The sequence below is a fragment of the Peromyscus maniculatus genome, chromosome 2 (assembly GCF_049852395.1).
Source record: "Peromyscus maniculatus bairdii isolate BWxNUB_F1_BW_parent chromosome 2, HU_Pman_BW_mat_3.1, whole genome shotgun sequence".
In the NCBI taxonomy this organism is placed as follows: Eukaryota; Metazoa; Chordata; class Mammalia; order Rodentia; family Cricetidae; genus Peromyscus; species Peromyscus maniculatus.
The window spans coordinates 14859765-14885051 of NC_134853.1; positions in this window are offsets into that span (position 1 = coordinate 14859765).

Below are 25287 nucleotides of genomic sequence, written 5' to 3' on the forward strand. Positions count from 1 at the left end.
TGGAACTCACTGTGTAGACCAGGCAGGCTTCACCCTCTTGCTTGTTCATTCATTTTCTTTTATAAACAAAAATAAAGTGGTAGTTTGTGATAGTATATTTGAGTGCAGTTCTCCCTGATTTACTCAAAACCACAGATCACACCAATCAGGCCACATTTATCGTAGAAGTAGGAAAGAACACTACAAGTTAGAGACTTCTTACATTTACAGTTTCTAATGCTTGCCTTCATTGTGATGGGTAAAAACACATTTGTACAGCCTGAAAACTTTAGAAAGATAGAATCCAAGGAATAATAAAAGAAGCAGAAGTCTTGCAGCATGTGCTACGGTCCCTTGTGCATATATACATATGTAACTATGAAGGGAGTTTATTAAAGGCCATATCAAACCTATTTTTTGAATTTATATAAATTATGTCCCTAAAGCAGGAATTCCAGTGTTCTGTCTTGTCAAATGCTAACTTTAAGTTTTTAATTGATTAAATTTGTTCCTTGACAATGTCATATATGTATATGGTACATTCACTCTCTATTAGTTCCCAACCATCCTTTTATCACTCCTTCCTCCCTACAGACCCTTTCTCACAATCATGCCTTTCGTTTTGTTTTGTGACCTTCTGATTGTGGGAGATGCCACACATCTTTGCTGCAAAATACAGAAAAGGCAAGCTGGAACTCAACTGGAAGATTTCTTCCTACTGTCTAGACTTCACTCTGTTAGGAAGCTCTATACATGCTGTTGAGGAGGCAAGGCATCCATGCCTTTTCTAGTTGTGAACCCTAAAATCTTCAGTGCCATCCTGCCAGACAAGATGTCCCCCACAATAGGGCCAGCAGTGCTATAAGGATAACCAACCATTCTCTGATCATTTTGCAGCCTGATCCACAGGAAGAAATATATAGCTGGTACTTAAAACTGATCAAAACCCCATTACTGTGGAGATTATAGACCCTAAGGTGACTTCATTACTATGGCTTAACTAATTGACACATCACCAAATGAAAGTATAAATATTTATGTTTATACCCATAGGCAAATGTTGCTTTCATTTTAATCAGAGAAGCGTCTCTTCGCAGTGAACAGCAATGAATGCAGAGACTCTTGTCTGTGCAAGATATTCAGAATAAATGAAGGTTTAGTGCTCAGCTCTAAGCAGGACCTATATACCATATTTTCTAAGACTTTAGGATCATTAAAGAAAATAAAATGAAAATCATATGAGAGACAGGAGGTGGGAAATACTATCTACAAAGCATGGCAGAGCCATTGTAATCAGGGTCTCACGGCAGCTGTGGTTGCTTACACTGGGTCTGGGCAAAAAAAAATGCGTCTGTCAACAACCAGTTATGGATTGAGGAGGGATGCTATGGGATGTCTTTCTGTATGCTGTGAATATGTGTTGCTCCCACTGGCTAATAAATAAAGCTTTTTTGAACTATGGAAAGGCAGCTAGAGGCAGGTGGCAAATCCAAAGGAGGGAAGTAGCAAGAAGAAAGGCACAGGGGTGAGATGCCTGCCTGCCACCCAAGGAACAACATGCCAGCAGACTGGTAAGCCACGGAACACTTGGCAAAACATAGATTAGTAGAAATGGGTTAATTTAAGATGAAAGACCTAGCTACCAAGAAGCCTGCCATAGGCCACACAGTTTATAAGCAATATAAGCCTCTGTGTGTTCACTTGGGTTTGAGTGTCTGTGGGGGCATGGGAGGGAGAGATTTGTCCCAACTGGGGGGTCTGTGTGGGACTGGAGAAAACATTCTGGCTACAGAAGGACTCATGTGGTCCTAACATTCCCTGCTGAACTATTGGAGACTGATGGACTCGAAGAGATGGGCTTTCAGGCATGTACTCACTAGTGAACCCAACAGTCTCCAAGATAATCCAAACCATGGACACTCCTGATTAAAATACAACAATTGTAAAGCCAACTTTCCACCTCTAATAAAACAGAGAAGAAATAACTGTTTCTACACAGATAGAACTCTTAAGGAAAGTGTGATTTTTGATGTTCAGGTCTCTGGAGAACACACAGAGCCTTATGAGGAAACAAGTGTGTGTTTGTGTGTGTGTGTGTGTGTGTGTGTGTGTGTGTGTAGGAATTGTGATCTAGGAGTCAGCCTATACTTGTTTGAATACTGACTCTGCCACATTTAAGCAGAAAATCTCTCAGCCTCTAAGCCGATCTGTGTTCATCCACTTAGTGGAGATGGTAATTGCTAGAAGGATTGGCCATGTTTGTATTTTAAAAGTATGTAAACAGTACATGTCACATACTAGATAAATGTTGAATGATCAAGTTAAATAAATGCCTTTCAACACTTTTAAGAATTTATTGCAGGCCAGGGTGTAGTTGGCAGCTGTTCCAGCTTTGACCTTGAAACACTGCCCCAAGTGTGGCAGCAAGTAACTGCTACACCTGTCTATGACTGGCCCCTGGGGAGTGGCTGAGACAAGACCCCTTAAGACCTGAGATGTGTATGTGCTTGCTCTCTTGACTCCTTGTGATCCTGGATGCTGGATTGCAGACCAGGTCAGAGTTCTCCAAAGACCCACACTGGACTGCATGTCATCTCTCCCAGATCCTGTAGCTGACCCCTTAGTGGTTGTAAGTTACCCCTGAAATAAACCTCTTTTAATCACCAGATAAACTACCATGGAATTTCCTCATTAATTGCTGCTATACCAGCATAAGGCAAATGTCATATCCATTGTGAGCTTTTTTAAAAAAATGAGTCAACAAATAAGCATTTTTAGAACACCTGAGATGTTCTCAGCATGAGATTAATAAAATATTTAAGAGAAATGACATAAAATATGACCTTGTGGAGACTGCATTGTTCTGATACTCTGCTACGTAATGCAATATATTAAAACTTTACATTCTAAATTTATTTTAATGTGTTGGAGCATTTGTATTAATCCCATGTAAACTCCAAATAAACATTTTCTTTAAGAAGTTGAAATATATGTTTTATTATGTGTAAGTGTGTACAACAAATGGGTATTTAAGATGTGCTTGTTGTAGAAGAAAGAAGAAAGAAGAGAGGGAGTGAAAGGGAAGAGCAGAGGAAGTGAGAGGGTAGGCAGGAGGAAAAGGGAGGAGAGAAAGGAAAAGCAGTAAGACAGGCGAGTAAATCACAGCACTAGTTGTGGAGTCCACCTGTTTGAACTCAAGTTCTATCTGCTGCTGCTCAGTGCTGCCTTAGGGAAGGCTATATTGTGTCTCCAACCCCAGTACCATTCATTGGCTGTCAATGATATTCCTTAGGAGAAACAAAAGCCCCATAATTGAAAGGCAGGTATAATCTTATATGGTACATAATTATCATACTGTTTACTCTGTTACTCTTGTAAACTTTAAAATAAACTAAAGTTTTAAAAAATCCTCTAAAGATAACATGATTTTGCATACATATAATTAAATTTCTTTCATATGTGTTTACAAAAAAATTTCTATGATTTGAAATGACCATAACAAGTAAAAATGAGAGCCAACGATGTAGTGTATCTAACTTACTCCAAATCATTTTGATGCCATGTGAACAAAAGGATTGCAGTTCTGGGTCTGTGCCATGTTGTGATACAGACCATTGCAGCAAAGTCCATGAATCAAATGCAATTTAGTCTAGCTCAACTAGATCCAGCTGGAGGCAATTTCTGCACTTGAAGCAGAAAAACCATTACAGACCATAATTTCTGCTCAGATCAGTCAGTCTGGGTCATTCTACTTGGCAGGCAATGGGTCTGACTGAAATGACTGTGTGAATGATTCTGTAATAGGGGAGAAAGCTCAAACTCTCAGCTGTAATAAAGTGGATGCAGTGTATCTTTTTAACCCAATAGAGAATGAGTATTAGCATGTAATCTGGAACATCTCCTACATGCCTAGCTGAGCCTCTAAGGAGGCCACACACATTGTACTGTAGGAAGGCCAAGTGGAATCTCTGATATCTAGAAATGATCATATAGTTCTGTGAAAGACACTAGCAAGTATCATGTGAATTACTGTAAATATGATTTTCTAATTCTTCTCATAAAAGTTCACTGAAGATAGATATTCAAATAAGATATGGACTAGAAAGTTTTCTACATGTAAATAAGATTCTTAATGGTGGAGTCCATGATATACTCAGAGTGTATTTTCTAATGTAAATGCTTCTTTTCACAAATATGTAGTCTGTTCCAGAAAAGTAAAGGTAATATCCAAGTGAACTGAGAACAAATGGCTGAATAGCATTGACAATGGCCTTATCCTCTTGGAATTTCCATATCAATAGAAAAATTACAGATGAAAAGAATGAAACAGAGACAGAAAGAAGGCATATATCATTTCTACTTTACTCCATGATGACTGATTTGTAATCCCAGGTTCACCTAGCTCTATAATTGCCTGAAACCAAGGGTACACCAGGCCAGGATCTGTAGAAATCACATGAGTTGGTATTAAGATAGTATCTAGACTTACAGCTAGTGGGGTTACATTTATCTGTATATATGAAATTTGGGCAATATCATAGCACAGCAAGTGGTTGAAATCCATTCTGAAGTCATCAAGCATCTAGACTCCACCTTCAAGTCTTTCCCAAGGTCTTGGTTCTCTATCAGATTTTTGGTTGAAGTAGAGTTTCTGAAAAAGCCAGATACTGTTGATCTAAAAATATATTTCTACTCACAGATAAATATTTAACATTATTTTATGAGGTCCACTGACCAAAAACAAAATTGTTTTCTATTTAAGATACCCTCTAGTATGGTGATATTTAAACAGTGGACCATTCTGGAAGCTTGTCTGCTTCTCCATAGCTTATTTTACCTAGTCCTAGATATCTCCACCAAGGTGACAGAAGTCACTGTGCATTAAACTATTTGTTATATGACAAAAGACAGAAAGAGCTGAGTTTTATAGTTCTGTGGCAAGTTCACATGTGGTGTCTTGGATTACAGGGTGGTATTCTATTCTCATAGGACAAAACAGTCCTTGATGCAGATCTGGGAGAAACCCATTCTCAATAGGAAGTTGGAAGGCTCATTAAAGGGAACAGTGACAACTCAAGAACTAGAAATAAAGAAAAATAGTCACCTACTGGAATGGACTAAGCTTAAAATGATACAGTAAATTGCAATAGTCTCACAAATTCTGCTAAGCTCTGGATGAACATTCCTTTTTTGTGTGACTATGAAAGTCCCTTCCTTTCAGGATACATGGCCATATGACTTTCTACAGTTCACAGATGACAAGAGTGGAAACTTGAAAATCTCTTGTCCCCTGATTGGCATTGCTCTCTCATGATTTAGGAAACTTGCAGGCGGCTTGACTCACCTGCTGAAGAACACAAACATATAGCCTTGTGTACCAGTTATGTCACTATTTGCCAGATGTTTACATACATGTGGGTAAGCCTATGTGGTCAGCATATTAACCACTCAACTGAGCAAGATCCAACTGAAAACCCGGTGTGCTCAGTTAATTAGTGCGTAATTTTTAAGTCACTGTATTTTGAAATAACTTATTATGCAGCAAAAGACGATGGATGTAGAATTTGTCTTCTTGAAAGGGGCCATTACTTAGCAAATAATTTATACCAAATCATATGCCATTGATTCTGAGACTAGAATGATCAAGAACTATTACTGAAGGCTGGAAAAGTAATGAGGCAGTGGTGACTATAAAAGTGGTGAGGGAATGGCTGATAGCACATTGTAAAAATGAAGACTCATGCTACAGCCCTGAAGCTACTGAAAAAAACAACTGTTGTGTCTGATAACTAGCAAAATGGGAGATGTACTTAGTGAAATGTTGGACATGGCTAGGAGCGCTCTGGAAGAATGGCACAAGTGTCTCTCAGTGGTGCTGTTTGCCTGTACAAATGGAGAGGCGAATGAAAGCATTGTTTAGTTTGTGAGCAGAATTGACAAGGAATATAGAATAGTCAAAACTTAATGGATTGGAAAATAAAGCTTTTCTCACCAGCCTCCCCAGAAATATTTGAGGGCCATGATTGTGTATGCCTTCCATTCCTGAATGGAAGTATTTATTGCAATTGTACAGTCCCTGAGTTATTATTTGCAGATGGGAGGACATGCAAATAAGTAGTGTTTTTAGATCAATGGGTCTTTAGTTGAGCAGGGAGCATACCTGGGCATTGTCTTAGTCACTGTTCTACTGATATGAAGAGATACCATGACCAAGGCAACTCTTATAAAAGAACACATTGAGTTGGTGGCTTGCTTATAGTTTCAAAGGTTAGTCCATCATCATCATGGCAAGGAGCATGGTGGCACATAGGCAGACATGATGCTAGAGAAGTAGCTGAGAGTTTACAGCCTGATCCATAGGCAGAGAGAGAACAACTGGGCCTGGCATAGGTTTTTAAAAACCTCAAAGCCCATCCCTATTGACACATTTCCTCCAACAAAGCCACATCTACTCTAACAAGGCCACACCTCCTAATCTTTCTAATCCTTTCAAATAGTGCCATTCCTGGTGACTAAACATTCAAATATATGAGTTAATGGAGGCAATTCTCATTCAAACCACCACAGGTATGCTGGAAATTCTAAAATCAAAATTATAGATTTTCAAATTTAATGTCATAAGTGATTGATTCTTCTAAGTTTCTTGGCTGGAAATGAGTGTATCTCATATGGGAGTAACATGAATATTTATGACTGCTATGCTTCAACAACCACCTGTGGAAGAACATGGAAAGTGCCCACACTCTTAAAATACAGCTTGAAGATGATACCATTAGGAGAATCTTTGTACCCACACCTTGAATCTGAACTGTTCAGGTGGCTTGCTTTATTGTTGGGACTTTAGCAAGAATGATTCATGAATATTGATGACTACATTGGAGTATGCTTCTTTGTCACACTTAACAGTCCTAAGATGGCCATGCAGAGTAACCTACTGAAGAGTTGAGAATGATGTGAATCATCTATTCCATGCTAAGCCAGCCTCAGTCACGAGGTTCTAAACTGCCAGACATGTGGATGAGACCAACAGATGCTATGTGAGCAAGCCCACAGGAGACCAAGAGATTTCCAGTCAAATGACCCAAGCCCAACCACTGACTTTCAATAAGGAGTTGTTTTTATATAACACTCAGCCCAAGAGTCAAATGCTCTATAATAAAAGCTAGATGATAACAGCAAAGGAGATCTGAGAGCAGCATTGGAACTAGTGCTTGTCCTTAGAGTCCACATATTTGTGACAATAAAGAGATGTTGGAGTGTGGACAAGTTAAATTGATTTCATTCCAATCCCTTGTACACAGCAGATCCACCCTTAATGTAGTAGGAATAGAACAGAGTTTACAAATGAGCTCCAGATTTGAGGCACTAGAAATTAAGGCAAAGGAATAAAGCTGATATGTAAGCTCAATAAATTTAAAGATCCATGTAACACATTTCCTTCTTTTTTAAGGCTGAATGATATCTTTTATTACATATGTATATATTTTACTCATCCATTCATCTGTCAACAGGAAATGTGTTTAATTACCCTGATGTTGATAATCCTTTCACAATTTATATGTGTTTCAAAACATAATGTTTTATTCCCTAAATTTGTGCAATTTTGTCAGTCATTTCAATAAAGCTGGAAAATTTTAAACAACCTCTTCCATCACAGAATAAGAGACTCCTGCCATAGACTTAATTTCCCACTTAAATGTTAGGTATGACTAAGAATCAATGAGTAGAAAATAGCATATGGCTTGGGCCCTGTTATAAATTTAAGAATGCTGTCAGTGTTTTATATGAAGCTTAGATAATAAAAAAGTGCTGAGCTTTCCCTAGAATGATGGTAGGCAATAACTTTAAGCTAGGATCTAGAGAGAGGATAATAATAGACTATGTGCTATTCATCTGACCTGGATGGTTAAGTTCATGCTAGCCCGTCAGTTCCCAACTGCTGGTATCTGCATCAGTGTCCAAGTAACCTGTGCCCTCTCCTTGATGGCCACCATCTATAGTCTACACTTTGGACCCAGAGTGTGAGTGACTCTGAACTCACCATGGCTGGCTCTCTGATAAATCAAGACATAAACTTCATGCCCAGCATATGTGGATATCACAATTCTATTTTATTTTAGTGCATTATTTGGTCAGAATCTAGTATACATATGTGGTACTTAGGTCTTGGATTCCAAGGTCCACCACTTAGCTCATGATGAGGCTTGAGAAACTCACCGAAACATTTCATGCTCATTATTTCTGCTGCAGATGAGAATAATAATACCTGATTCCATGTACATGCTAAGACTACTTTAAAGATAAAATATTATGAATAGGTACACATTTATGTGATATCCTGAAAGTTCATGTGCTCTGGAAATTCATATATTAAAACTTAATCACCAAAATGATGGTATTAAGATGTGGTACCAGGTCATCAATTCTTGAGGGTGGAGCCTGCTTGAGTAAGATTATTGTTTTCTAAAACAACTCCAGAGGTCTCCCTGTCTTTTCTAACATGGCTTGTACCACACTTCCTACTGTGTCTTCAAGCAATAAAAGTAAGAAGATATCGTCTATACACCAGAAATAGGTCCTCACTACCCACCAAATATGCTAGTACCTTTGCCTGGGATTTAACAGATCCCAGAATTTTGAGAAATAAATTTCTGATATTTATAAGCACCTTTGTTTATGGGATTGTTACAGTAGCCTAAAAAGGCTAAAATGATGTACATTATGTCTGTGTTATATTAATATATGGGTGTTATCTCAGGATTTCAGTAAGTGTTAACTATGCTTATGATTTTTAAATTTAAAGAGAAAATGGATCTATGTAAAAAAGCTGAGAAAGGATGATCTGGCCTAAACCTTGTGAATGTCTGATACAGGGAGGTCTGCAGATGTAAACAGAAAGTCCAGGAGCAAAAGCTAGAAACTGTGCTTGGAAACAGAGATTATCATCATCTCTGTCCATTTTACTGCACTTCTATTTTGGTAACTGATTTTATGGGAATTCTAAATTCTCAGCTGTCTCACAAAAAGAAGATGGATTGTTTGTAGATGCTTCTGGCAATCCTCGGGCTCTGGACCCAACATTCATAGCCATCTGTTAATGCCAATGAAAAACAACTCAAAGGGGGAGAAATAAGTGATTTCTGTTGTAAGAATAAGTGAAAAAAGGCATATTTACTTTTCATTTCTTTTTTGTTTTTGCCAAGATGCCATATTTTGATCCTTACAAATCCTCTTTCTTTGTTTATGTAAGTGATCTCAATTTTGTTTTTGAAACACATTTTGTGTTGCTGTATAGTCTCTGGTATGATGCTTTTATAATTTATAGATGGGCATCATATATATATTTAATGCAACTGGATGACTGGGAAATGCGTATCAGATATGTGATAAACCAATTACGCCACACAGACTGAACCGAGCAGTCCTCGACCTGTGGTCCTGGGATGCTAGTGCTCCTCTGTTTCCCTAGCTTTCTTGCTTTTGTTTTTGTACAAAAAGTCCCCATCTAAATTGCTTTCCTTTCCCTAAGCCTTTATACAAGGGTAAAATAACAATAAATAGTAGTAATAATAGCAACCAACCAAATTTCATTTCCACAGAGTGCTTATTGTATGCAGACACTAGTATTTACTTTACTTAACTTATTTTATTCAATCTACTTCAGAACTGTATGAAAGTATTCTATACTGGTCCTCAGAGATTAAAAACTGAACTATAATCTGTATGGCCTATATTAAATATGCATTTATTTGTCTCCATTATTCTTTATATTATTACTTGGCATTATGTAATAAGAAGGCAATAATTTTAATTTTTGTCTATACTAATGTGTGATGGTGACTATTAATTGTCAACTGGAGGATCTAGAGTCACCTGGGAGAAAGGACTGTAGGCAAGCCTGTTGGGTATTATCTTGACTATGTTAATTAATTTAGGAAGACCCATCTTAATTGTACATGGGACCATTTCCTGGGCAAGGAATCCTAGACTGACTTTGAAAAGGAGACATCAGACTGATCCCAGGAATCCACTGCTGTCTGCTTCATGACCTTGGATGCCATTTGACTAACTGCTTTGAGCTACTGTCTCCTTAACTTCCCGCTCATGATGGGCTGTACCTTGACGACTCCTTTCCTTATGCTGCTCTTGCCAGGGTATCTTATCAACAGAAAAAGAACCCAACACACGATGGATCTGCTTTCCACACATTGTCTTAATTAGCTTCTGTGACTGGGTATGAAGCAGACACTTTGAACTTGACTATGGAGCAGGGGAACTAAGGATCACGCAGGTGAAGAAACGTCTCTAAAATCTATTGGCCTATTCTCAGTAGCCCTAGCATTTAGGTTGATGTCTTCAGTTTAACCCATGTCCCTGAACTGCTTATTTAGATTTTAAGAACACATTACAAGTTCATTTTCTTTTCTTCTTTGTAGTGAGTACATTTCTTCAGCAGCAAGGACCTCAAGAGAAGGATAGATGAAAGATATGAGTAGACAGCAAAGAATATGAGGAACCTTAATCTTTTAGGATATCATTATACAACATTTACTAGTGAGCACAGAACAGATTTTCCCATTAAATTAGCTTGTGAATGTGGTTCTAACTAACAAAAATATATATTTATATATTGTTATATAATTATATGTATAATATATATTATTACATCTATTTGGAGAGATATAACATATATACATACAAACACATACATACACATATATATACATATACATATACATATAGAACACTACCAGTTTCGTGAGACAATCCTACTTTAGCCTGATTAAGTGAAGCCTACCTGTAGCAAATGCATCTTAACAGATCATTCTCATGCACACAGAGTGGTGGTGTCAGTCACGTGTCTTTCTGGAGCAGTTCTTCTCCTGACGGTAGGGGCTTGCTTTCTAAGTACCACCTTGTTAATAAATGCCCTACATGGTTACTGAGAATAGGAAGCTCTCTTTCCAAGGCTGATATGGACAGAAAGGAGATGCATCATATTCATTTGGCTATTACTGGCTAGAACTAGTTCTGCAGTCCTGAAAAACGAAAAGGGTTCTGGGAGGTAGATTACTCTATATTCTCAGACAAGAGACAATACTTAGATGTGAAAAGCTTTTGAAAACTTTACTGAAATTCTCTTTGCAAATATTGAAATAATATTTCCTTTCTCAAATATCAGTTTTCCCACTGAATTCTCTATCTTATAATAATTCAGCATTGAAGCATTTGCTTCCTCTTTTCAATATGAAATAAAAAGATATTTGACAAGCTTCATGCTTTTACTTTTTCCCACAAATTATATGCTTTAGACATAATGGCAGTGCTTCAAAACACAGTTTGGTACATGTCAGTAATAGCTCTTAATGACTCAGAAAGAATATAATGATCTACTATGATCAAAACTAATCTGCCATAAAGAGAACAGAGATATCAAATGACTTACTCTGTGCAAACAAATCCAAATTAATTGCCTCATTTGTTACATCATATAATATACACTTTAACATTGCCATGACTTTATATAGACACCTAGTGCCTCAGAGAAATTTAGAAACTACCATTGAATAAGGGATCTTGTCCTTGTTCAGGGAAACAACCTTGTCAAATGAAGCAACTCCTACTGGGTTTTTTATTATGTAGCAGTTATTTATTCAATTATGATATTCTGTGATAATGAAATATAAAGGTTTGTCTATGCTCCATTTTTGGAGTAAAAAATATACACACAAACATACATTCCTTTTGCATATAATTTTTAAATTACTTTTATTGTTTTGAACTTAAAATATAATTACATCATTTTTTTTCTCTTCCCTTTCCTCTCTTCAACCCTTTCCATGTCCCACTCCCACTTGTTCCAGCTCAAATTCATGGCCTCATTTTCTTTAATTATTATTATGACAATATGCATAGATAAATAAACAAAATTTGTTCAGTCCATTTATAGTTACTTGTATGTATATGTTCAGTGCTGAGGTAGTTTGAATGTAATTGGCCCCCATAATCTCATACAGAATGGCACTATTAGGAGGTGTGGCTTTCCTGGAGAGAATGTGGGCTTGTTAAAGCGTGTCACTGTGGGGACAGGCTTTGAGGTTTTCTATGCTCAGGATACTGCTCAGATAGTCAGTTAACTTCCTGTTGCCTGTAAGATGTACCACTCTCAATTCCAGCATTACATCTGCCAACACTCTGCTATGCTCCCCATCATGATGATAATAGACTGAACCTCTGAAATTGTAAGTGAGCCATTCCAATTAAATATTTTCTTTATAAGAGTTGCCACAGTCATGGTGTCTCTTCACAGCAATAAAAAACCTAAGACAGAAGTTGGTATCAGGAACTGGGGCATTGCTGTGATAGGCCTGACCATGTTTTAATTTGAAATAATATGGACTTTGGGAATTTGGGTTAGGAAAGCAGTAGAATGGAATACTTCAAGCAGTACTTAATGGGCCGTAATACTAGTAGGAGCATGGAAGACAATGGTGCTGAAAGTGATTTGATGAACTGTGGAGATCAAGAGGTTTCAGAGGAAAAGAGTGTTAGTGTGTGGTCTAGAGACTGGTTTTGTGATATTTTGTTGAAGAAAGTGGCTGTTTTTTGCCCATGTCCAAAGAGTCTGCCTGAGGCTAAAGTGAAGAGTTTTGGATTAATTCTGTTGGTAGAGGAAATCTCAAAACAGCCTAGTATAGACTCTGTCTTGTAGTTACTAGTGTTCATGCTTATAAAGATTTATAATGAAAAGGAGCAAGCTGAGCAGAGTAAATTAGAAATGCAAATTTTGAGGAAAAAAAGAGTACCAGGAAGTAGAATAGAGCTAAGTCATGTGTTCAAGGAGCTAAACAGATCAAGAAATTGAGTAAAGGGAATGGTGACCTCAGGGCAAGATCCCACCGGGCTAAGTCTCCAGCCTGTGAAAAGTAATTAAAGGAAAGCTTAGAACAGGGTGTGGTGGTACATGCCTTTAATCCTAGCAGTCAGAAGGCCAAGGTTGGTAGATCTCTGAGTTTGAGGTCAGCCTGGTCTAGAGATCCAGTTTCAAAATAACCAAGCTTAGGCAGTGAAAGACAGAAAACTGATGAGGATGTGATTAAACAAGGGGGCCATATTTCAGTGCAGCAAGCAGCAGAACTTGGCAGCATCAGCCATGTGGTTCTGGCTTTAGAGTTAAGGATAGAAGAAATGAGTTATGGAACAAAGCTGCTAAGGCCAGGCATGTGTCAGGGGTGTCCCTGAATGAAGGCCTAGTAGAAAGGCCATTGCAAGAAGCCATGAAGTTGAAGTCTGAATTGCCTTGGAGAACCCAAGATGTTAGAAAGATGCTAGAGTCACGGGATACCTGCCAAAGAGAGCTGCTAAGAGGGAGTGGCACAAGCCCAAGAGAAAGAAATGTGTTGCAGTCAACAGAGCTGAACAGAGCTGGAGATCTGAAAAGTGTTTCAACATCAGACATGGAGATGCAGAGTTTGGAATCTGCCCAGCTGGTTCTCATTATTTCCTCACTATACTCCCTTCCCTATGTTTTGGAATGGTAATGTATATCTTGTGCCATTATATGTTGGAGGTATGTGATCTGTCTTTTGATTTTGACTTTACAGGGAATTACAGTTAATAGATTACATGAATCTCAGAAGACACTTTGGACTTTTAAACATTGTTGAGACTGTGATTGACTATGGGGGACTTTTGAAGTTGGGATAAATGCATTTTGCATTATGATATTGTTACAATCTTATGGGGTCAGGGAGTGGAATGTGGTAGTTTAAATGTAATTGGCTCTCATAATCTCATAGGGAATGGCATGATTAGGAGGTGTTGCTTTGTTTGAGTGGATGTGGCCTTGGTGGAAGAAGTGTGTCTCTCTGGGGACAGGCTTTGAGTTTTCTTATGCTCAGGATACCACCCACTGTATCAGTTCATTTCTTGTTGCCTGCAAGATGTAATATTCATAGCTCTAGTACCACATCTGCCTGAATGATGCCTTGCTCCCCATCATGATGATAATGGACAAAACCTCTGAAACTGTAAGCAAGCGCCAATGAAATGTTTCCTTCATAAGAGCTGTCATAGTGTCTCTTCACAGCCATAAAAACCCAAACTAAGACAAGTGCTAGCCAGTTGGTTTAAATGAAATACTGCTTGAGCTGACAATGCTGCCCCCAAGAGCTGGAGACTTTGTGACAGAAACCCCAACACCTGTTGTGGGTAACCCCCCTTCTGAGTTGTTGGTCAGGGAAGTCAAAGAGACTTCTAAAGCTATATCCTCTATTGCCATTGCCCTTGGCTGCCTCTGAAGGTTGAAGGTGAGTCCCATGAACTTCAAAGGCACAATGTACTTCAGACACAGGATTCAAAGGATCCAAGCTAAATCTGACCTGAAAGCCTCCTCCCTGAAGACTAGCTTCTAAGGTTCTAAACAAATTTCCAGGAGAAGATAGTAAACAATTATTCACCTAGATGTGGTGCCCATGATCCACAACAATATGGTAAGATAAAATCCTAAGAGAGCAATAATGGCATCCATATCTTGGTGGTTACCAACAGCTGTCTAATTGGTTTTAAGCCGCATCAACACATGGGAAAGCATGCCTGGTAACAGAAACCTCCAGCACTACCTGGGACTAGTGAGGCTTTGGATCTTAGAAGAGAACTTACTCTCATTACTTTACTAAACCAGCATACTCCCTAGCTGCATTTTAAATACCTTATACCTACAAATGATTGTAGATTCCACCTCTCATTAAAAAAAAAAAAAACAACAAAAAAAAAAACAACCTCTTTGAAACAGAGACCATGACAAAAAACCACAACTGGTCAAAATGAAGAGAACACCAACTGGTAGTTAGGTATGCACCCCCAGTGGACACATACATCTAAAATACAACTCCTGCTCCTGAAACTCAAGCAGCATCATAGAATGTAGTAAAGGATAGAAAAGTTGTAAGATCCAAAGACCCAGGAAACCTCTTGTAAGATTGTGTCTTCTAGAACGACTGGGAGCTTCACTCATGATGTGCCAACGGTATAGCTGCCTAAAGAAGCCCTGAACAGCTATAGACCAATAGGCATGCTAAATGAAAGGAGGAAATCACATGGGGTCCCATCCCTAAGCAAAGAACTACAAGCAACTAAGAAAGCCTAAGTGTGGGAGAAATTATCTTCTCTAGGGCTGAGCTCCCTCATCGGTCATACAATACCAATCATTCATCTCTTTTAAATTTCTTTTATTTTTTTTAGATTATAACTCCATAATTTCCTTTTTGCTCTCTCTCCCTCCAAACCTCCCCATGTACAAACCCTATAAATATATAAACATATTACCAATATATAAATACAATCTACTCAGTCCATATAATGTTATTTATGTGTACACAAAGTAGCAGAATGCAGAATCAATTTGCACAAATCAAACACTTTTTCATACACCAATTTTCATCATTTCATTAATTAAATTTTTCTTTGACAATTTTATACTTGTATGTAATACATTCTAGCTACTCTTACCACCCCACCCTCACTGTTTCCCTCCCATGTTGTCAATCACCCATCCTTTCTACAGAACTCTCCTCAAATTCATGGCATTTTGTTTTGTGTTATATTGTGTTGTCCTGTTTTGTTTTGTGATTCAGTGAGTTTAGCCAAGCATGGTTACCATGAGTTTGGGACTCTCCACTGGATCTTGGTAGGCTCATCAATGGGCACAGAGCTAAAGACAATGACTCTATCATTATCACAACCTACCAGTAGTCAATAGTTCAGAGAAAAGGATAGGATCCCATGAAGACCTCACCTCTCCATGACTAGTTATTGACAGCATCAATCTTGTGTAGGCCAAGTGCAGCTAACCATGCCTGCTTGCTCCAAGTTCATAATTGCAATAGCAGCATCATACACAGAAGATGACATTTCACAGCCCTTCTCCTTATCTTTTGGCTATATTATTTTTTTCTATGCTTACCCACATTTCTAGTGTTCCTTGAGCCTTAGGGTGGATGGTATGTCCTGTTTTAGGCTGAATAATCAGCTGTTACTTATTCTCAACCCTGTGAGCAGCTGTGAGTCTCTGGATTCACCATCATTCATTACACAGAAAGGCTTCTTTGATTAATGATGTAAGTAGCATTTCTCTATGGATACAGAGATATTAAGAAGGCAATCTGAGGCTAGGCAGTGGTAGCACATGTCTTTAATCCCAGCCCTTGGGAGGCAGAAGCAGGCAGATCTCTCTGAGTTTGAGGCCAGCCTGGTCTACAGAACAAGTTCTAGGACAGCCATGGCTACAAGGAGAAACCTTGTCTTGAAAAAAAAAAAAACCAAAAAAAAAAAAAAAGGCAATTTGATATCATGTCAATTTGTCAATTTAACTAAATAGTAGTAGTGTGTTACCCCTAAGGTCTATGATTTTCCCAGCCAAGTGTTTTTGACTGGACTTATAGTATCAGTTCCTTCTTAGGGAGAAGACCTCAAATCTAAACGGAGTGTGATTACCTTCATAACAAGCATGGCACTCTTGTACAAGGGACCACATCTTGCTCCACATCTTGGTATTAAAGTTCATAGAGTTCACATCTAGGTAAAGCCATTGATGTGTTGCCTCCCAGGTACCTGCACAGAACCTGCATAAAAAGTTAGCCATCAGGGAGGAAACTTCAGCTCACTTCCAATGATTCCCTACATCTTACGAGCAAGATTCATGGTGTTTTCAGCAATATGGTCTAATAATCTGGTTCTGGTGGGTAACAAAGAGGAAGGAAAACAAGCTGTATTGTTTTAAGCCCCTCTGAGGACACCCTGACTGGTGACTGGGTATATACCACATCTGGTCCTGGAATTTTTGTTTAGTAGACAGAGGCTTCTAGAGGCAGTATTTTCCAGCCATTCAGAGCATCTCCCTTCCAATTCATTTTTAAATTGCATTCTTCAATTGGGTTACAAGATAGTAAATTTCCTAGCTAGCTTCCCACAAATAGGAAGGTTATGAACTTTAGAAAAAAAAATCTACGCAGCCACTTTGCCAGACCAGCAGAATCCCTTATTACATTCTAAATCTTACCCACAGATAAGTCTAGCTGCCATACTTCATCAAAGAAGCCTCTCTTTACACTAAATGGAGACCATCACAGAAAACCACAACTGGACACAATGCAGAGACCAATAGATCATGTGCAGCCCAGCTCCAACAGATATATCTACATCACAGCTCCTACATCTATGGCTCAGGGGACATCACAGAAGAGGAGGTAAAAAGATTGTAGGCAATAGAATATCAATAAGTGCACTGTGAAATAATCTCCCCTAAACAGGACTGAATAAACAAGACAGAAACAATGGTAATATCAGTGGACATGTTAACATCAAAGGGGAAATTCTTCATTGGGTCCCACTCTAGACAAAACACTATAGACCACTAATTTCTGCTGGGAGGATAATTAGACTCCACCAGGAGTGAGTCCCCTTATTGGTTATATAGCACAGAGTGGTCATCTCCAGAACCACATACACACATACAGCAAAAGCAGATTCAGCAGGGTGTGTGTGTGTGTGTGTGTGTGTGTGTGTGTGTGTGTGTGTGTGTGTGTGTGTGTGAATAATAATCAAAGAAAAATAGACTATCACTTTAGAGTAGGCAGGCACGTGGGAGAAGTTCGAGGGTGAGAGATCTAGAACTACTGAAGGGGAGAAAGTCATATTTTAATTGAACTAAAAAAACATCAGCAAACAACCACAAAAAAAGATAGCAGGTTTACATATGTCTTTTTATACTCTCTTCATCTTGATCAATCTTCCCTCCACCCCCTTATTTCCTCCATACCTTGACCCTACTCCGTGCCTAAACTTTTCCAACCCCAATATCCTTTCTATACTTTCATTTTACTTGGGGTCTACTCTTCCCCTCTGTTAAGGCATCACCCACCATGGCTGTTTAACAGTTTGCTGGCTTCCCAAGCTGCTTCATGTCATACACACATAACTAGATCTGAAGCATGGATCCACATACGAAAGAAAATGTGACATTTTTCTTTCTAGGACTGAGTTACCTCATGCAGTATGGTTTTTCCAGTTCCATCCATTTACCTGAAATTTTCATGATTTCATTTTTCTCTAAAGCTGACTAAAATCTTGCAGAGTAGCTACCGTATTTCCATTATCCATCAGTTGAGGGGCATCTACAGTTTGTTAATTCCTGTAGCTTTTGCAAATAGAATCGCAGCAAACATGGATGTGCACGTATCTGTGTAGTATAGAGTAGATATAGATCAAGGAGTGTTGCAGCTGGGTCATGTGCCAGTACTGCTGCTACATTGTTTGAGAAACATCCCGATTGACTGATTTCCAAACTTCCACAAACAGAGATAAAATTTCCCCGACATCCTCACCAGCAGTTTTTATGCAATATATTAAGATTAGTATTTCTGTTACCCCAACTCCTCCCAGATCATCCCCACTTCCCCAACCATCCAAATTCACATTCCCCCACACACACATGTGTTTCTGTGGTTCTATGTGAGCTTTTTGTGGCATTCCATTTCTGTTCATTGGCATTCTGACAGGGTGAGGTGGAATCTTCAATTCATTTTAATCTGTGTGTACATGCAGGCTAACAATGTGAACATATTTCACATATTTATTATCATTTGTAATTTTTTTCTTGTGTGAATTCTTCCAAGTTCCATGGTCCATTTTAATTGTGTTGGCCCTATGCTTTCTGCTTCTGTCTCTCTGAGTTCATATCAGCTTTGCTCAGTTGATTAGAGTCTTATTCTCCTGGTGTCCTCCATCCTCTCTGGATCTTATAATCTTTCTACCTTCTCTTCCACATGATTCCCTAATCTCTGAGGGGAGGGATTTGATGGTGATATCCCATTTAGAGCTGTGGGTTCCAAGGTCTCTCTCTCTCTCTCTCTCTCTCTCTCTCTCTCTCTCTCTCTCTCTCTCTCTAATGTCTAGTTGTAGATCTATTATGTGGTATTTTATTTGTACTGAAACGTGATTTTCATTGTATGTTAATAAATAAAGTTGCCCAGGGGTCACAGCTATTAGAGCCATAGCAAGAGCATGATGGTGGTGGCACACGCCTTTAATCCCAGCACTTGGTAGAAGAGCTAGGTAGATCTCTGTGTGTTCAGGGATACAGCCAGCATTGGAGACACACACCTTTAAGACCTGGAGGGTGGTACTTACAGGCAGTGATGAGGCAGTCATGTGTTTGGGTTTACAACCAATGAGAAGGCAGAACAGAAAGACTATTTAAACACAGACACACAAGAAGTAGCTCTCTTTCGGGGAAGCTAGGAGCACTGCAGGAGGTAAGATTTTAGCTCTGAGCTCTGACCTCTTGGCTTTCTCTTTTACATTGGTTCTGTGTTTTTTATTTTAATAAGACGGTTGGTTACATCTACATAGGTCTCTCTATTTGTTCCCATTTTCTGTAACAGGAAACTTCTCTGATGATGACTAAACATGGCACTGATCTATGAGTATAGCAGAATATTTTTTTTTGTTTTTTTCAAGAAAGGGTTTCAATTAAATTTTTTATTATTAAGAAATTTCCCATTCATTTTACATACTAAACACAGATCCCCCTCTCCTCCCTCTCCCCATCCCCCAGTCTTCTTCCCAACCCAGCCCCCATTCCCACCTCCTCCAAGGCAAGGTCTACCAGGCAGAGCCAGCAGAGCCTGGTACATTTAGTTGAGACAGGTCCAAGCCCCTCCCATCTGCACCAAGGCTGCACAAAAGTGTCCCACAATAGGCACTGGGCTCCGAAAAGCCCATTCATGCACCAGAGACAGATCTTGATCCCACTGCCTGGGAGGCCCCAAAACAGTTCAAGCTAAACAACTGTCTCACCTATCCAGGGGGCCACTCTGACAGGTATAAGATGCAATCTCAAAGCAGTTTTGACTTGCATTCCCCTGATAGCTAAGGATGTTGAGCATTTCATTGTTTCTCAGCCATTTGCTTCCTTTATTGAGAATTCTTTGTAGATCTGCACCCCATTTTTAGTTGGATTATTTGTTTTGGGATTTTTTGATAGCTGGTTTCTTGAGTATTTTTATATAGTTTTTCTACTGGATATGGAGGTGGTAGAATCTTTTCCCATTCTGTAAGCTTCTGCTTTGTCCAATTGGCAGTTTCCTTTGTCTTACAGAAGTTTTTCAGTTTCATGAGTTCCCAATCATTAATTGTTGATCTTAGTTCCTGTGCTAATGGTGTTCTGTTCAGAAAAGTCTTCTCCTGTGCCACTGAGTTCACAGCTATTCTCCACTTTCTCTTCTGTCAGCTTTAGTGTGTCTGGTTTTTTGCTGAGGTCTTAGATTTACTTGGACTTGACTTTGTGCAGAAGTATGGATCTGTTTGGATTCTTCTACATGTAGACATTCAGTTTGACCATCATCATTTGTTGAATATGCTGTCATTTTTCTAGTGTATATTCCCTGCTTTGTCAAAAATCAGGTGTCCATAGCTGTGTGGATTTATGTCTGGGGCTTTGATTCGATTATGTTGATCAACATGTCTGTTTTCATGCCAATACCACTCTGTTTTTGTTACTATAGCTTTGTAGTAAAATAGGGGAATAGTGAGACCTCCAGTAGTTCTTTTATTGTTCAGGATTATTTTAGCTGTCCTGTGGGGGTTTTGTTTGTTGTTTGTTTGTTTCACATAAAGCTGAGAATTGTCCTTTCAAAATCTGTTAAAAATTTGTGCTGGAGTTTTGATGGGGATTGTGTTGAATATGTAGATTGCTTTTGGTAAGATGGCCATTTTTGCTATGTTAATCCTACTTATCCATGTGCATGAGAGATCTTACTATGTTCTGCTATCTTCTTCAATTTCTTTCTTCAACAACTTGAAGTTTTTAATCATATAAGTCTTTCACTTACATAGGTAGAGTTACCCCTAAGATAGTCTACATCATTTGAAGCTATTGTGAAGGGTATTGTTTCCATGATTTCTTTCTCAATACATTGGTTATTTGCATATGGGAGGGGTACTGATTTTTGTGAGTTACTTTTGTATCCAGCTATTTTGCTGAAAGTGTTTGTTGTTGTGGAATATTACTTTAACTACATAAAGATGTGTTGCATTTGTTTATGCTGCATTATTTCAATTATGTAAAGATGTGTTGCTGTTTCACCTTGCCTGCCTAAGGAACCTGATTGATCTGATAAAAAGCTAAATGGCCAAAAGCTGGGTAGTAGAGGGATGGGCAGGCAGGGCTGGTGGGCAGAGAGAATAAGGAGGGGATTCTGGACTCAGAAGGAGAACAGAGAATGGAGAGAGAAGAGAATAAGGAAGAAAAAAGGGAGACACCCAGGGCCAGCCAGCATGGCAGCCTCCAACCAGCCAGCCATGGAATAAGCAGGGAAGTGGGACATATAGAAGGAAAGAAAGATAAGAAGCCCCAAGGAAAAATGGAGATGAAGACAAACAGGTTAAAATAAGTTATAAGAACTAGTTGGGACAAGCATAGGGTAAGGTCAAGCCTTCGTAGCTAATAAGTAGTCTCCATGTCATGATTTGGGAGCTGGTTGGTGGCCCAAAGAAAGCCTGCTACCTTTTGTCAGTTGTAGGAGTTCCCCAAGAACCTGTGAGCTAGGCTCACTGGGGTTGGTCAATACTGTTGGCTAAGGCAGAATTCAAAAGTGACATTGCAAACAGGCTTCCCAGTGAATGATCTTGTAGGAGGATGCTAGAGCTTTTTACCTGAGCCATGCTGATTTTTCACTTTCCTTAGGACAATGTTGTTTGAAGAACTGTCACTAAATCACAATAAACTGTTATGGTCTGTTGCAGAGAAAAGTTTACCATATTGAATAAGGTAACCTAGACCCAGAATACAAACATCATGCTTTCTCTTATCCGAGGTTCCTAGTTCCCAATCTTCAGATGTGACTGAGTATCCCGGAGTAACTTCCAAAGTCAGAAAATTAAAGGGGACCTTTGCAGGGAAGGGAGATAAATGGAGAGGGGAATAGCAGGGTACAAGTGATCTGATAGGGGAAACAGGAAAACAGATGAGTCTTTAATGGAAAGAGGAGAGAGGAAGCATACAAAAGGGAGGAGGAGGATAAAATAACAGTAAGAATATCTAAAATATCCATAAGGAATCATACTAATCATACTACCAAAATCACTAATAATGCATTCGAGTCAGTGTATAAATATATATATAATTTATATATATATAATATGATTTAAATGAAATTTATATATATAAATTTAAAATTTTAATATATATATAATTTAAATGAAATTTTTAATTTCTGGGATAATAATGCTACCCCCAACAGCCATAGACTATCCAGCAAAACACCCAACACCAAGCATGAGAAGCCCTCTTTTGAGTTGTCGGTCAGGGTTGTCCAAGAGACTCCCAAAACATTATAGGCTATTGATGTTGCTCTTGGTTGCCCTGCAAGAGGTGGAAAGTTGATCCCTAATGCTGAAGACACCACACACTTCACTTCAGACACTGGGCTCAAAAGTCCCTGGGCTGGAAAAGACCTGAATGCCTTCATCCTGGAAGCAGAAGGGGTCACACAAACTTCCAAAGGAGAGAAGCAACCAGCGTCCTATCCCGCTGTGATGCCTATGAAATACATCAATGACAAGCATGGCACGATATGCCAAGGGTACAGTAATGGTATGATGGTAAACAGTAGCTTGCTCCCCCCCTCCCCGTGTCTCTGTCTCTGTCTCTCTCTAATAAGACACATTTATCAAGAGAGAAAACATCCTGCATACTAGAAACCAGGCCAGCCCTCCAGGGCTAGTAACATCATGAATCTTGGAGGACAACCTACAGCCTCTACTACACTAAATCAGCACAGTCCCTAACTTCATCTCAATATTACTCTTTTGTGTCAGCTTTTAAACATGCACAAGACTTTCCTATTCAGGTAACCTAAATCTTCCTTTAGGTGCAATTTTATCCCAACCTTCTCTCTCAAACAAAACTAAGAATTTTGACCATTTTTTTTTCTTTCTTGTCATCTTTTTCAGCCTTGCTAATGTATTCACCATGGCAACAAAAACACCCTCATTAAAATAATCTCCCTGTCAATAAATCCAAGACATCTTTTCAGTTTTTTTTTCTTTTATACTCTTGGAGCAATCTGTGAGAAGCACACTCTCCTGGGATCATTGCCCTCACCTTATTCTACTACATACCTTCTTCCCTTTAACTATGGTAGACTCCATGATCCTCTGTGTACACTCATTGCATCTAATCCAGTCTCATCTCTACATTGTGGCTACTCACAATTCAGAAATCTAGCCCAAAACTATCATCAGAATCCCAAGACTACAGAGCCAGTCATGTAATTGAGCACTTTTTCAAGTATCTTTACATTCCAAAACTAACAAGACTGTTTTGAACATGTTCTATTCTCCAAGGCCTTCTCCAGATTTCTATTGACACTCAGAATCTCACTACATGGTCAGATGTGTAAGACAGAGAACTAAGAGGAGTTCAGAGAGCCTTCTTCTAGATTGCCTGTCAATTTTCATTCCCAAATGCCCTTTGATTTTATCTACTTTCACATCCATTGGTGATGCCTCATTCAGACTATTGTCATCGCTTGCCTGAAGGTCAGTTGTCCCCAAAACATAACCTGCTTGCACCCAGCCCTGCCAAGTGAGCCAAGATCAGCCTACATATAGAATGACTTCTGCATGTTGTAATTCATTGCTGTTGCTATAAGAACAGTGTCAAAAAGCCTTTATCTGCCTGAGGCCATAGACAAACTGAATCTCTTTATCAACTACAATCTGGACCACTCTTCCCTGAGCTAACTACTCTATAGAAACATTGGCCTATTTTTATACCAAAAGACTCATGAACCCTTTCTTAAGAACGTTTTTGCACATCCTGATTTCTGATGGGAATGATCTTTTCCTTACCTATGCAATTTGTACATAAATTTCAGAATTTCTCCCCTGAAAATTCTTTCTTGATTATTTTTTTTCCTTCTCCTTCCTTGCTTGCTTGTTTTTACTTTTACTTGCAGGAAATGATGCTGGAAATTGAATCTAGAGTTCCATTCAGCCTAAGTACATGCATTATCACTGAGCTCTGCCCTCATTTTCTCTCTGATATTTAATTTTCTCATAGCACTTTATACTTTTGCTTCATAATACTCATAATAGTTTCCATGTTCAATATTCTTCTAATTATTTGATTTTTTATTTCCTCCACTAGAGTAGCAGTTATAGCAATGAAGAAGAGATGGTTTACATTCCAGATATAAAACACAATCCTTGCCATGCAATTGGCACTTAAGCTGTATTTGAAATAAAAAAATGAGTGAAGACTTATAGAAACTTATATCACTCTAAAAATCTAAAAATCAAATGCTAAAATGATTACAAACTATTGGAGCTATAGAAATCCTGAGTTTTGACAGCATGCAGTATTAGTCAATGTTCCAGAGGACTGGAGGGATATTCACATTAAAAGAAGAGGAGAAGAGGAGATGTTTTTTTCAGGTTAGAGGCTGTGTAGTCCAGTGGTGGCATCTATGAGTTAGAGAGCTGGAGCTGGAGAAACAAGGAGCTATTCAGTCCAGAAAGCAAGAACCAGTGTAGCCTTTCTCTGAAGACAGAGGCCTGGAAGCCCGTGGAGAGTTCCCGCTAGTACAAGACCAAAGCAACAGAACCTGGAGTCTGACGATCTTACGATCCTGCATAAGGGCAGCAACAGCAGGGAAAAGAAGACTGCTTAGGATGGCAATCCAAGTCAATGTGACGTAGGTGACACCCCTTTCTAATCTTTCATTTTATCTAAATCTCATCTTGTGGATTAGCTCCGTGTTCAGAGTAAGTTCACTTTATTGTCTGGCCTCCTGGTGTGATTTGGATATAAAATGTTCCTCAAAGACACACGTGTTGGAAGCTTGAAAGCTGGAGCAGTGAGAGGTAGCTGGATTATGAGAGCGCTGATCTCTCCAATGAGCTCCTGGTTATATACGAGCTGGCGCCTGCTTGGAGAAGCAGAGGAGTGTGGGAGAACATTTGCTCTTTTCCTTCCTAGCTGCCATGAGGTGAGCTGCTTTGCGGTCACCTGCTTCCTGATATCCCTTTTTGTATCACCCTAGAACAGATACACAGAAAGAACTTTAAACTTGTGAGCCAAATAGCTTTTTCTCCACCCTTGTTTTGCTCAAGTATTTTTTTCACAGTGATATAAGGTAACTAACATATCCACATGCTAATTGTTTGCAGAAACACCCTGGCGGTACTCTGAGAAGCACTTTCCCCCAATTCTCTAAGTGTTCAGCAATTTAGTCAAGTTAACAA